This window comes from Myotis brandtii, unplaced genomic scaffold (assembly GCF_000412655.1).
Source record: "Myotis brandtii unplaced genomic scaffold, ASM41265v1 scaffold164, whole genome shotgun sequence".
NCBI lineage: Eukaryota > Metazoa > Chordata > Mammalia > Chiroptera > Vespertilionidae > Myotis > Myotis brandtii.
Window position 1 is genome coordinate 523,264 of NW_005356003.1, and position 13,570 is coordinate 536,833.

Below are 13,570 nucleotides of genomic sequence, written 5' to 3' on the forward strand. Positions count from 1 at the left end.
AATCCGTCCACTATGTTTATAGCTATGCTTATTGTCATTGCTTGCCAGTGTTCTTCCGAGTCTTAAACAGCCCAATCTGAGAGGTGGCCACTGATTTACACGCGCTATCATTTAAAAAACAAAAAAGGGGGAATTTGCTGGAAGCCGGTCCATCCTTGCTGCTTGACACAGTCGCTGCAGGAAAGAAACATCTGCACAGCATATGTTTCAAGGGACCTGGCATATATAGCATATTGTTCTTAATATGTTTGCTCTCCTTAGTGCCATGTGTTTTAACCAAGGTCACCTCTCCGAGAAAGGTTGTTTCCCCAGGTGGGGATTTTTCCCCGAGGTTAGGGAGGGGATACAACCCCTTAATTAAGTGCCAGGCGGGTAGTTAAGCTACATAATCTTTACTCCCTGGAATGGAGATAAGAAACGCCCTAACCTTTGTAATAGAAATTGACAGGATTAAAATCGGCTGGTATAAATATAGATGTAACAAGACAATAAACATCAGATCCTGATCAGTTCCTAACCAGAACTCCGACCAGAACTTTGGCTGGAGATCCTGGCTAGAGGTCCTGACTAGGCTGCTGATCAACTGAAGGCTGTCTCCGTGTCATTCCTTCTTCGCCGACTCCGTCCACACCTTTGGGGACCCCTGGACCTGCTGGGGTCGGACCCCAGCACTGACCTGGAATTGAACTGTGACCTGCTGGTTCATAGGTCGACACTCAACCACTGAGCTACACCAGCTGGGCTGAACTATATTTTTAATGGGTTCATAATATAATATTACTTATAACCCACCCTTTTCTTATAATATGAACATGTTCCAGGTCAATAATACAGGGCTACATAATCATTTTGAATGAACTGTATTTATAAATTTACTGGTCTAAAGAATGCTAATTGCTTATTTTTAGTTGTCACTAAAATTAAGATTTCTAAGGGTTTAAAATTATAATTAATATGGAACTTATATTCATATATGCATAGTCCATATTTTTAATAAAAGATAGTATAAGGTATGGAGATATATTCTCATTAATGGACATAAAATAACTTTGTCTTGGTTATTTCAGAATGGGAAGAGAAAATATTATCTAATCTAATAAAAGACAAACATGCAAATTGACCGTACCTTCGCTATGCCTTAAGCCAGTGGTTCCCAAACTTATTTGGCCTACCACCCCCTTTCCAGAAAAAATATTACTCAGCCCCTGGAAATTAATTTTTTAAAAATTTTAATAGCAGTTACTCATTGCCCCCAAATGCACCTGTGGCCATCACCATCCCCCTGGATCGCTGCAGCGCCCACCGGGGGGCAGTAGTGCCCACTTTGGGAATCACTCCCTTAAGCCATGCCCACCAGCCAATCAGAGCAACTATATGCAAATTAACTCAACCAAGATGGCGGCCAGCAGCCACGGAGCTGGAGCGAGTAGGAGGCTTGGTTGCTCCAGTGATGGGGGAAGCCAAGCTTCCTGCCTGCCACAGCTGGCTCTGAGCTCCACTAAAGGCAACAAAGTTTCAATTATAGAAGGTAAATAAATCTCAGAATTAAAAAAAAAAAAAAAGAAAGAAAAAAAGGAGAGGCTGGGAGCTTCTGTCGCCGGGGGGCTTGGCCAGCCTGAAAACGGCCCTCAGCCCCTCACCCAGACTGGCCAGGCAACCCAGTGGGGACCCCCCACCCTAAAGGGGGTGTGGCCAGCCTGAAAACAGCCATCAGCCCCTCACCCAGGCTGGCCAGGCACCCCAGTGGGAACCCCCACCCTGAAGGGGGTGTGACCAGCCTGCAAACAGCCATCAGCCCCTCACCCAGGCTGGCCAGGCACCCCAGTGGGAACCCCCACCCTGAAGGGGGTGTGACCAGCCTGCAAACAGCCATCAGCCCCTCACCCAGGCTGGCCAGGCACCCCAGTGGGAACCCCCACCCTGAAGGGGGTGTGACCAGCCTGCAAACAGCCATCAGCCCCTCACCCAGGCTGGCCAGGCACCCCAGTGGGAACCCCCACCCTGAAGGGGGTGTGACCAGCCTGCAAACAGCCATCAGCCCCTCACCCAGGCTGGCCAGGCACCCCAGTGGGAACCCCCACCCTGAAGGGGGTGTGACCAGCCTGCAAACAGCCATCAGCCCCTCACCCAGGCTGGCCAGGCACCCCAGTGGGAACCCCCACCCTGAAGGGGGTGTGACCAGCCTGCAAACAGCCATCAGCCCCTCACCCAGGCTGGCCAGGCACCCCAGTGGGAACCCCCACCCTGAAGGGGGTGTGACCAGCCTGCAAACAGCCATCAGCCCCTCACCCAGGCTGGCCAGGCACCCCAGTGGGAACCCCCACCCTGAAGGGGGTGTGACCAGCCTGCAAACAGCCATCAGCCCCTCACCCAGGCTGGCCAGGCACCCCAGGGGATGTCTGACTGCCAACTTAGGCCCGATCCCCTGGGGAGCAGGCCTAAGCCAGCAGGTGGTCATTCCCCGAGGGGTCCCAGACTGCGAGAGGGCACAGGACGGGCTGAGGGACCCTCCCGAGTGCACAAATTTTTGTGCACCGGGCCTCTAGTCCTATATAATAAAGAACGAATATGCTAATTAGACCAAACAGCAAAACAACCGTCCAGACGACCTTCCAAATGAAGCCGGGGCTGCGACGGCCGAGCCCCATGCACAAATTTTGTGCATCAGGCTTCTAGTTTTTTATAATTAAGCTGGCTATGCCAAAACCGGTTTGGCTCGGTGGATAGAGCGTCGGCCTGCGGACTGAAGGGTCCCGGGTTCGATTCCGGTCAGGGGCATGTACCTGGGTTGCGGGCACATCCCCGGTGGGGGATGTGCAGGAGGCAGCTGGTCGATGTTTCTCTCTCATCGATGTTTCTAACTCTCTGTCTCTCTCCCTTCCTCTCTGCAGAAAATCAATAAAATATATTTTTTTAAAAATTAAGCTGGCTAACATTAAGTTATTATATTTTTTTGATTTTTTAATTGATTTTTAGAGAAAAAGGGAGGGAGGGGGAGAAAGAGAAACATCAATGTGAGAGCAGAACATAGATTGGCTGCCTCCTGCATGCCCCCTACCAGGGACGGAGCCCGAAACCTGGGCATGTGCCCTGACTGGGAATCAAACCAGCAACCTTTTGGTGCATGGGACAATGCCCAATTAACTGAGCCACACCAGCCAGGGCTATTATTAGGATTCTTAAAATTAATTAATATCCATTATCAATGGTATATTAATATAAAACTTAAGTTCTTTCATCAACTAAAAGGACAGTTTTCCTATATTATTGGTCTGTTCCTGATAAGATTTTATAAAGTTTGTTTGTTGCACAAAAAAAAGAAAACAAAAACAAGTTCTGTATATGATGTTGTTTTAATGAGGTCCTTACGAAACAGAATCTTCTCATTAAGTGTTTATCTTCCTGGCCCTATCTATGACATTAACAGTGTTGATCACTCCCTAAAATTCTTCTCCATGGCCCCCCTTGACATTATTCCTTTCTGACTTTCTTCTTGCCTGTCTGGACACACCCCTTCTAGTCTCGTCCTGGCTTTTCTTTGGCCACTCTTTGGCAGACACTACTAGCTGCCTACCCCCCACACCCCTTGCTCCTTTCTGATGGAACCCTGATTTTGTTGATTCCTCCCTCCTCTAACTGGCAATGCATTTTCCACTTGTTGAGCTCAGTACTCTGAGATAAATCCTGGTTAGTCTAAACCGCTGGTTCTCAAAGTATGATTCCAGGACCAGAAGCATTAGCCTCAACTAGGAACTTGTCAAAAATTCAAATTCTCAGACCTCACATCAGACTTAGTGAACGAGAAGCTCTGGGGGTGGAGCCCAGCAATCTGTGTTTTAACAAGCCCTACAGGTAAGTGAGCCTAACACATGCTCAAATTTAAGAACCACTAGTCAAAGCCAACCATGATGAGTGGTCTTGTTCCTTGTCCCAGTCATGGCATTGGGCATGCATAAGTGATGAAATTTTTGCTAATGATAAATGAGAAGAAGTCTGCTGTGGGAGGGGGTCCTGGGAAGGGCTCTTTGCTTCTAAAAGAGATACAAGGAAGAGATCCCTCTGATGGACACTGTTTGTCAGACCTGATGCCTGGGACTGCTGTAGCCAGGTTTCACCATGAGGACAGCAGCCTAAAGGCAAGCCAGGAGGTTGACAGTGGCCGAGCAGAAAGATGGAAAGGTTCTGTTGTGGGTTGTGTTGTGTCTCTTGCCCTCCCCCAGAGATATATTGAAGTCCTCACCTCACCTCTAGTAAGTACCCCAGAATGTAACCATTATTTGGAGATGGGGTTGTTACAAACGTAATTAGTTAAGATAAGGTCAAACTCGAGTAGGGTGGACCCGAAATCCAATATGATTGGTGTCCTTATTAGAAGAAAAGAGAGACACCCAAAAGATGGAGACAGAGAGTGGAGTCTCTCCCATGGATTTCAGAGGGAGCGAGATGCTGCTTGATTTTGGACTACCAGCCTCCACAACCATGAGACAATAAAAGTTCATTGTGTTAAGCCACCCAGTTTGTGTGACTTCTTTATGGCAGCCCTAGGAAGCTAACACGGGGTCCTTGTGATCTACATACCAATCCTACAGCCATCCTGTCTTGAGATTACTTGTTATGTTAATAATTTTTTCTTATTATTTAAGCTAGTTGGATAGAGTTGTTTTTTGTTTGTTTTTCCAGATTTATTGCAATATAATTGACACATGGTATTGTGTAAGTTTAAAGTGTTGACAAGGAGACAATTCCTTAGTGTCCTAAATGAAGTTACAGCAGGCAGGAGGGTGGCCGGGAGAGATAAGGGAGGTAAAATCAGTTCATAGCTGCAGGCCAAAACCCAGCAAAATTGCTTACATTCCCAAATGCCTGTTGAAACTTTGAATTAACTTCCCGGTGGTTATTTTCATGATTATCTGGAGAATAGCTGACCACCAGACACCACTGCATTCTGCTTACGCAGGAACATTCTGGACTCCTGCCCACAATCAATACAAAAAGAGCAAACGCTTCTTCCTTACTGCCCAGCCACCTGTCCCAGAACCAGCCGATTCACCTCCCCCCACCCCCTTTATCTAGAGCCAATGTAAATTCTTTTAAAACAACTTGCATCTTTCTTCTCCAAACTCTGTCAGCTCCAGGACGACAAACGGGTTTGTCTTCTCCATCTAGCCCTGCTGCTGGTGGTTTAGACTGCATGCCCCAGGACCTCGTCCTTCGTCCTTTTTCTGCCTAGCATGTGGCTCAATGAACCCTTACTTTCAGAAAAGCTTTTAGCGGCAAAGGTTTTTGTTTAACAGTGTACAATGTAATGACTTGATCCACTTGTATGTTGTGAAATGATTACAATAGGGTTAGGATTGGCCCATTTCTTTTTAATTTGGGGCGGGGGGGGGGGGTAATCCTCACCCGAGGATATTTTTTCCATTGATTTTTAGAGAGTGGCAGGGGGGGGGGGGGGAGAGAGAGAGAGAGAGAGAGAGAGAGAGAAACATTGATGTGAGAGACTCATGGATTGATTGCTTCCCGCTCTCACCCTGACAGGGACCAGGGATCGAGCCTGCAACTGAGTTACACAACCTTGACCGGAATCGAACCCATGACCCTTCAGTCCTTGGGCCATCGCTCTAACCACTGAGCAACTGGCAAGGGCGGGATTGGCCCATTTATTAAATGTTTACATTTCATGATACACAGTTTAAAATGGAATCTGTACTAAGCCATATATCTTCTTTCCAAAACTCATGGCTCCTTACAAATTCCAATTCTTTGAGATAAATTTGAGTTAAAGTGCCCAGTGGGACTTCTCTGGAACTTGATTAAGCTTGTTTGGGAGAAAAACATTTCCCTCCTTTCCTTTTAGATTAGTTGGCAGATCTAATACATAAAGATTGACATAAGACAAAAAAGAAAAAAAAACTGACATGACAGATTAACAGAAAAACAAATTTAATTCTGTATATACAGGGTGGGGCAAAAGTAGGATTACAGTTGTCCGTATGGAAAATAATACAATGAATAAATAGTAATACAAGAATGAACTCTGTTTTGTGTGCTCACAACTGTAAACTTATTTTTGCCCCACCCTGTATGTACAGGAGCCCCACAAAGACAGAATCCAAGGTAGTCAGGCAATTTAGATTTTTATACCATCCTGAGCTAAGGAGAAGGTAGGGGTCTGGGATATCAAAAGGGAGGAAGACAATTCACAGGAAGATAAGAGAGGCAAAACTTTGGTAAACAAATGTTTGCCGCAGCATGCAGATAAATCTTTCTGGTGTACAAAGTTGTCTCTGATAGCAGCTCTTCCTGGTTGGTATAGACCCCCTTTTAAAATTCTTTTAGGCAGTTAATGGAGAAAAAGCTTTTCTAGAGTCTGCTGGCTCTTAATTGCCTTCAGCTCAAAACAATCCACATGCGAAAGTGGCACATTATGGGGAGGCTATTCTGCTCCCCCTCAAAGTTTTTACACAAGCCTTCACAATAACTAGAGTCAGGTGACTCTCTGGGAAGGGTGTGTGTGTGTGTGTGTGTGTGTGTGTAAGCTAAATTGCCAAAGAGGAAAAGCAGAATGTTGGAACATGATTGCAACCCACAGTAATTCTGAATAGCATGTTTCAATTGTCACACACAGTCTCATATAACTGCTTCTTACCTGACAAATTGCTTTTATTTTCTAAATGAATGCATCATTTCACTTACCACCAAGAGGAAATAAATGTTCTAGGATGACCATGAGCAGAAGTAACATTTCACATCAAATGAAAATTACAAACATCTTCTGTGGAGTCAAAGGCAACCTCAGCAATGGTTTTTATTTTAATTGAAACATATTTTCTATTTGTTTCTTGCTTGTTTTATTTTCTGCTGATGACCAAATTAATATCTGCTTAAAAACATTTTAAAAGAGTAGAGGCCCTGGTCCATACAGCTCAGTGGTTAGAACATTGGCCCCCACACAGGTTCCATTCTCGGTCAAGGACAAGTATCTGGGCTGCAAGTTCGATCCCTGCCCCGGTTCCAGGGGCACATGCAGGAGGCAACCACTCCACGTGTCTCTCTCACTTCTCTTCTCTCCCTCTATCCCCTCCCTCCCTCCCTTCCACTCTATCTAAAAATCAATGGAAAATATATACTCAGGTGAGAATTAACAAAAAATAAAAACAAAAGGGTAGAATATTTACTCTGGCTGGTGTGGCTCCGTTGGTTGAGCATTCCTGGTTCAATTCCCAGCCAGAGCACAGGGTTGTGGACTCAATCCCCAGTAGGGGGCGTGCAGGAGGCATCTGACAGACCGTTCTCTCACATAGGTGTTTCTCCCTTCCTCTCTAAAATCAATAAAAACATTTTCAAAAAAGATTAGAACATTTGAATTTGTGGGTTTTTTTGCAAGGAGCCTGTGGCTGACTTCATATAATTCCTGCAGCTTGTGCCACTTCTGAATGACAGGCTATGCTTAGTTTTCCCAAGGGATCAGCCTGTGGGAGACTCAAAGTGTGACCTTCAGCTACGGAGTGAGCCAGGCCGAGGGTTTCTAGGCCTCTTGCTCAAAGAGCTCTCCTGGGCCAAGTGGCGGGAGGGACCTGTCTAGCGGGGGGAGCTCAGACTTTGTCCTTACAGCCTCAGTACTGCCCGGGAGACAGTGCCACGTCCGCCTCACCCAGTGTGCAACCCTGGCCCTCCTGACGTGTAGCCACTGACGACTTCCTCAGACAGATCCTGAGACTCCTGGGCTATGGGGACCATAATACCATTCTTCTCCAGGTAGTAGGACTGGCAACGTAATCTGCCGGACCCAGTGCAAAATAAAAATATGGGCTCCCCCTCAAAGAAACTGCTAAGAATTGCAAGACAGCAACAGCAGACTATTAAACCCAGTGCGGGACCCCTTCTGGCCTTGTTCCCTGGTGACTGCATAGGTCACACACCCATTAATCTGGCCTAGCTCAGAAACAGTACGGCCACAACTTGGAGCCTTTCTGTGTGCACTTTAAACACATTTCATGCTCTTAACCCCATTTTAATGATGAAGACTCTGGGGTTTTGTGAGGTTAAGTAACGTTCCCAAGGTCACCCAGCCAATAAGCCCTGGAGGCTGGGTTCGCACTCTCCAGCCGGGCTGCCAGGGCAAAGGGTAGGTAATTGTTTCACTTGTAACTGAGTCCATTGTAGCTCAACAATGCCTTCTTGTTGTGGAAGGAAGGGATAGGAGCTTCCCAGATAAGCCGGCAGCTCAGAGCCAGGAAGAACCGCCTAGCCTCCCAGAACCTCTTGTCTCTAAAAGTATACAACTGTTTCAAAGGCTTAACTGCCCCACCTCACATCCCCGCTTCTCATCAGTTACCCACCAGTCCAGGCTGAGCTGTGTGTATGCTGCCCTACCCCTCCTTTGGAAAAAAAACAAACAGCTTTAAGGGGTTTACAGTCCTCACTTAAAAGAGCTCTGTTCTCTCTCTCCTCCAGCACCGCCTCACCTGCTCCTGCCGCCTGAACAAGCCTTCCTAACACCATTCTAGCACCAGAGCTTTGGGTCTCCCAGAGCTCCCCCTGGCCCTGCCCTGGCCAGGGTCCAGCAGTGCAGAGCACAAGGCAGGGGCGGCAGAGGGGGTCCTGAAAGCTCACTGCAGAGCCCTTCCACGCCTCCGTGCAGACTCTTGCGAGGCATTAGGGTTGAATGCTTAGGAAGAGGGGGCTGAACCCCAAGGTCCCGGATGTGAAGGACGAGTGGAGGGAGGCCGTGAAGCCCAGGAGTGCCGCCCTGAGAAGGCAGCTGCCTCCAGTTTGAAGTTGAGACTGACACCCTCTGACTTATCTCAGGTTTTGCATACATTAAAAAAATCACTACTTTACTTTCACAGTGGATTTTACGGTGGCAGAACTTTTTACAGGTTCTCTGTGAATGCACTATCATAATTCACAATACTTTTCAGGGCTGAATAACCAAACTTTGTTCACCTCATTGGAGAGAAGACGGAACACATTGATATTCACTATTTTTATTTCTGGTTCTAAATCAATCCTACATTTCCTGCTGGTCCTGATTTCTTGCGATCATTTACCTCTGTTCAGTCATGGGTAAAGTGCAATAAAAGGGGTAGGGGCAATCCTGACCAGTGTGGCTTAGCTGGTTGAGCACTGTCCCGGTCAGGGCACATTCGGGTTCAATCCCTCTCTCTCTAAGTCAATTGAAAAAAATTTTTTAAAAAAAAATACAAACTTTGCAGGCCAGAAGGGAGTGGCAAGAAATATTCAAAGTGATGAATACCAAGAACCTACAACCAAGATTACTTTATCCAGCAAAGCTATCATTCAGAATTGAAGGTCAGATAAAGAGCTTCACAGATAAGGAAAAGCTAAAGGAGTTCATCACCACCAAACCAGTATTATACGAAATGCTGAAAGGTATCCTTTAAGAAGAGGAAGAAGAAGAAAAAGGTAAAGATACAAATTATGAACAACAAACATGCATCTATCAACAAGTGAATCTAAGAACTTGGGAGGAGGGGAGTTATGGGGGGAAAAAAAGAGGAACAAATGTAATAATCTGAACAATAAAGATTTAATTAAAAAAAAATACACCACTTTTTAAAAAAGGCGGGGTGGGGGGGCAGAAGCCACATGAACTGATGGAATAAAAATCTGCCCCACTGCTGGAATCTAAGACTGATGCAAAGAATTTCTATTTGTGGAAGCTGCTTTCTGCTTTGTGCCCCCGCTTCGAGGTATTAATTAGTGCACAAGACTGTCCTGAGTTTGTGTATACACAGCAAAATGTTCTTGATCTCTTCATTGTTGTTCTATACCTCAAGAAAAGGTGTGCAAGCATGAACAGTGTGTGACCAGAAGCATGTCTGGCAAGGTGAATGCCAATGAGAACCAACAGTTTCTGGATGATCTAACATTAACAAGAGTAGATCTAGCTTCTAAGATGCAGGTCTACAGGATAAAGTGAGCTTAGGCAGGATGGGCTAGGCAATGGCCCAGTAACACAAACCCCCACATCTTAGTGATTCAAACATCCAAGGTTTATTTTCTACTTTCAATGCATGTCCGTTGTGGGTTGACAGGGTGTCTCTTCCTATCACTCACTCAGGGTTTCGGGTTGAATGTTGCCAACTGCCAGGTGAAGAGAAAAAATGCTCAGGAAAACCTCACGGGCAAGTAAATGGCCAGAAGTGACCCCTATCACTTCCACTCACAACTCATTGGCCACAACTAGTCGACTGCCTGAACTCGACCACAAGCGGGCGGGAAGTGCTGGAAGGTGAGAGACCTGGATTTCGGGGTAAACTGCTCTATGGGTTGGAAGCTGGAGGACAACAGGATGAATGTCCATAGAAGAGCAGGTGCTTTAGGAGTACGACTGCTGGCTTGCTGTGGTAACATGAACTAACACTTCCAACCTGCTGAGGCATCCGAAACCTCAAATGGTTGCACATCATGTGTGACCAGCTTCTCCAACAAGCAGGATACATTTACAGTGAAGTTCCAGGTCAGAAAGCCCAAGACGGAGCACTACTCACCCCCTTGAGAAGAGAAGGGGGTTGGGTTTCAGATTTACAGGGGTTCCTGAGATTCAGCACTGTTAGTGGAGATGGGTGCACTGTTGCCACCTTCCCCTGGTCACTATCATCCAACATCACCCAGGAACAACCTTCTCCTTTGCTCTCAAAGGGAACATGTAAATTAAAGCTTAACTTGAAAAAATAAATTCAGTAACCCCTCCCCCAGTAGGGTATGTGTAATTCAGCTTGCTTGAATAGGGAAAGCTTATAATCTACTTTAAGGGCCTTTCAACAGTTTCCTTAATTCATAAAATAGCATCTCAAAAAAAATTAACATGTATGTAGCCTTAATAATATTAGAATTAATATTATTAATATTTTTAGAAGCACTATAAACTTAATTGTATAAATTCTATCATCAATGGATATTTACATTGCTTTACACCAGAGGTCCTCAAACTTTTTAAACAGGGGGCCAGTTCACTGTCCCTCAGACATTCCACACATGCGCACTGCGGGCCCGGGACGAGTCGGCTGCTAAGCAGGACAGGCAGTGGCGGCAAAAACACCCGGCGGGCCGGATAAATGTTTTTGGCGGGCCGCATGTGGCCCGCGGGCGGTAGTTTGAGAACCCCTGCTTTACATTCAGAAAAATTTCTGGGATGAATATCTCTCCATATCCACTGAAGGGATCGGAGTACATTACCCTAAATTTGCCACTTTGGCGTACGGTTATGCTGAGAAACAGCAGACACACAAAGGGCTCCCTGTCCTCCTCCTTCCTACTGAAAAGCGGGACATAAATTTTCCGTGAGAAATTGTGCCATTCTGGTACCAGGAGGTGGGGAGCCAATGCCAAGATGAGTCTGTGCAAACAAATCTTACTACAGCAATCCTTACTTCCCCCATATAATTATTTTCCCACAATGTACTGCCCCTTGTCGCTCAAACCCCCTCTATCTTGTCCATCTCCATAATTTAACACTCTTCATTAAAATTGGTGTATAAGGTCTCAGGCCTACTGTCTTCTTTGGAGTCCTCACTTCATTTCTGTTAGCAACGCCCCCCCCCCCATGTGCATATAAAATAAACCTTTTTCTCCCATTAATCTGTTTTCTGTCAGTTTAATTTGTAGGGCCTCCACCATTGAACCTAAGACTGTAAAGGAAAAAGTTTTTCCCTCCCCTACACCATCTTTGTCCGCATATCCAATTATTTCTTTGGACTGAAACTGGATGTCACATTTTTTATATTTATTGATATTGATATTGATTGCCAAAGTGCTCTTTAAAAGACTGTTGACAGCCCTGGCAGGTGGCTCAGTTGGTTGGAGCATCGTCCTGTACACCAAAAGGTTGCAGGTTCAATTCTCAGTCAGGAATCTCTTTCTCTCCCTTTCTCTCTCTAAACATATCCTTGGGTGAGGATTAAAAAAAGACTGTAGACATATTCATGCCCACTATCCAGAGAAGTGTTATTATTCGGATGAGCTGAATATTCTGGGTTTTTTTTTTAGATCTAAACCCCACCACTCAATGAAGCCTTCTACTTCTATTCACCACCAACTCTTTTCCTTTTGTGAAATCCTTTCCACCTAGGGTCTGCAGCAATTTGTAGTTGAGCACTTCACTGTTGTCTTAATTCATTTAAAAAAAAAAAAAGAAATTCCAGTTTCTTTTGTGCCTGGTCCTACGCAAGGCAGTACAAATACAAATTAGACCAAGTCATGACATTCCAGAAGCTCACAGTCCAGTGGGCATCTAAAACTTATGCTGTTGTTAAATGCATCTTGTGAGTAGTTGTGGGGTGCAGTGGGAGGTTAAAAAATGGGTACAGTTAGTCCTCTGCTTACAGTCTGACAGAACAGCACGGGCACAGTACATGGTGTCTGTTTATGAGTCTCTGGCACTAAATAATTAGAGAGTTGTTCAAATTCACACTCCTCTCACCAATGTGGGAATGCAATTACAAAAGCAGAGTACATTTCCCATCTGAAACAACCACTTCTTACTCACTGCAGCAGTTACAGCACTTGGCCCACAAAGAAGACACTCGGGAAATGACTGTTGAATGATGGAGGAGTGAATAAATGCATGCATGGATGAAGACAGCTTACTGTAAGTGAGGACAAACTGAAACTTTAAGTTTTTCCAATCTCCCCAAATCTAAAGAAGGAAGATCTGGGGATGTAAAGTACAGCGTAGGGAATAGAGTCAATAACATTGTAATAACTACGAATGGTGCCAGGTGGGCACTGGAAACATGGGGGTGGAGGGAGAGAACACTGTGTAAAGTATATGATTACCTAACCACTATGCAGTACACCTGAAACTAATACAAAATAATACTGAATGTAAACTGTACTAGTAAGTGAGAAAAAAAAATAATAAAGAAGGCAACTCCTCCTGAAGGTGCCTGTGCTTGGATGATGGGGTGGAGAAGCATTTAGGAGCGGTTGATAGGGAATAAAAGGTCCTCTAGCATAAAGGCAAAGGAAAACCCAGGGAGACAGCTAGGAAGGGGGGAGGAGGAGTTTATGACAAAAGCAGAGCATGGTTTGGAGACCTATGGAGAGAGGTGGCAGCTGCTAGAGAACGGGTGTGAAAAATCTGTTTTAAGATGGTTAGGAAGTCTATTCTGTGATTTGTCATGTAGCTCTCTCCCATATCTCCCCAAGAAAACGTAGTGAAAATAGTGTACCCTCCTGCCCTAACCGGTTTGGCTCAGTGGATAGAGCGTCTGCCTGCGGACTCAAGGGTCCCAGGTTCCATTCCGGTCAAGGGCATGCACCTTGGTTGCAGGCACATCCCCAGTAGGGGGTGTGCAAGAGGCAGCTGATCGTTGTTTCTATCTCTTTCTCTTCCTCTCTGTAAAAAATCAATATAAACTAGAACCTTCATTTAAAAAAAAATAGTACACCCTCCCGAGCACAGGGTGAGAGCAGGGGCAGGGAGAGGCCCAGGGTCACTTGTGTTTACAGGCCCCTTGTGCGCTCGAGGATCTCAGAACTGAACTCTCCTGCAGAGTCAGAGCTGTTATTTGGTTGCTAAAGGGAAGGGGAGGTGGGGGGG

At 45.7% G+C, this 13,570-nt stretch overlaps 1 long non-coding RNA gene across 1 annotated transcript in view; it reads right to left on the reverse strand.

Moving 5' to 3' along the window:
• Window positions 1-9,997: 9,997 nt before the first annotated feature.
• LOC106725434 overlaps window positions 9,998-13,570 on the reverse strand; it is an 8,701-nt gene continuing 5,128 nt past the window's right edge. Inside the window, exon 2 of the long non-coding RNA XR_001361315.1 lies at window positions 9,998-10,110. This is a non-coding gene — a long non-coding RNA (uncharacterized LOC106725434). The remainder of the gene's footprint in view (window positions 10,111-13,570) is intronic.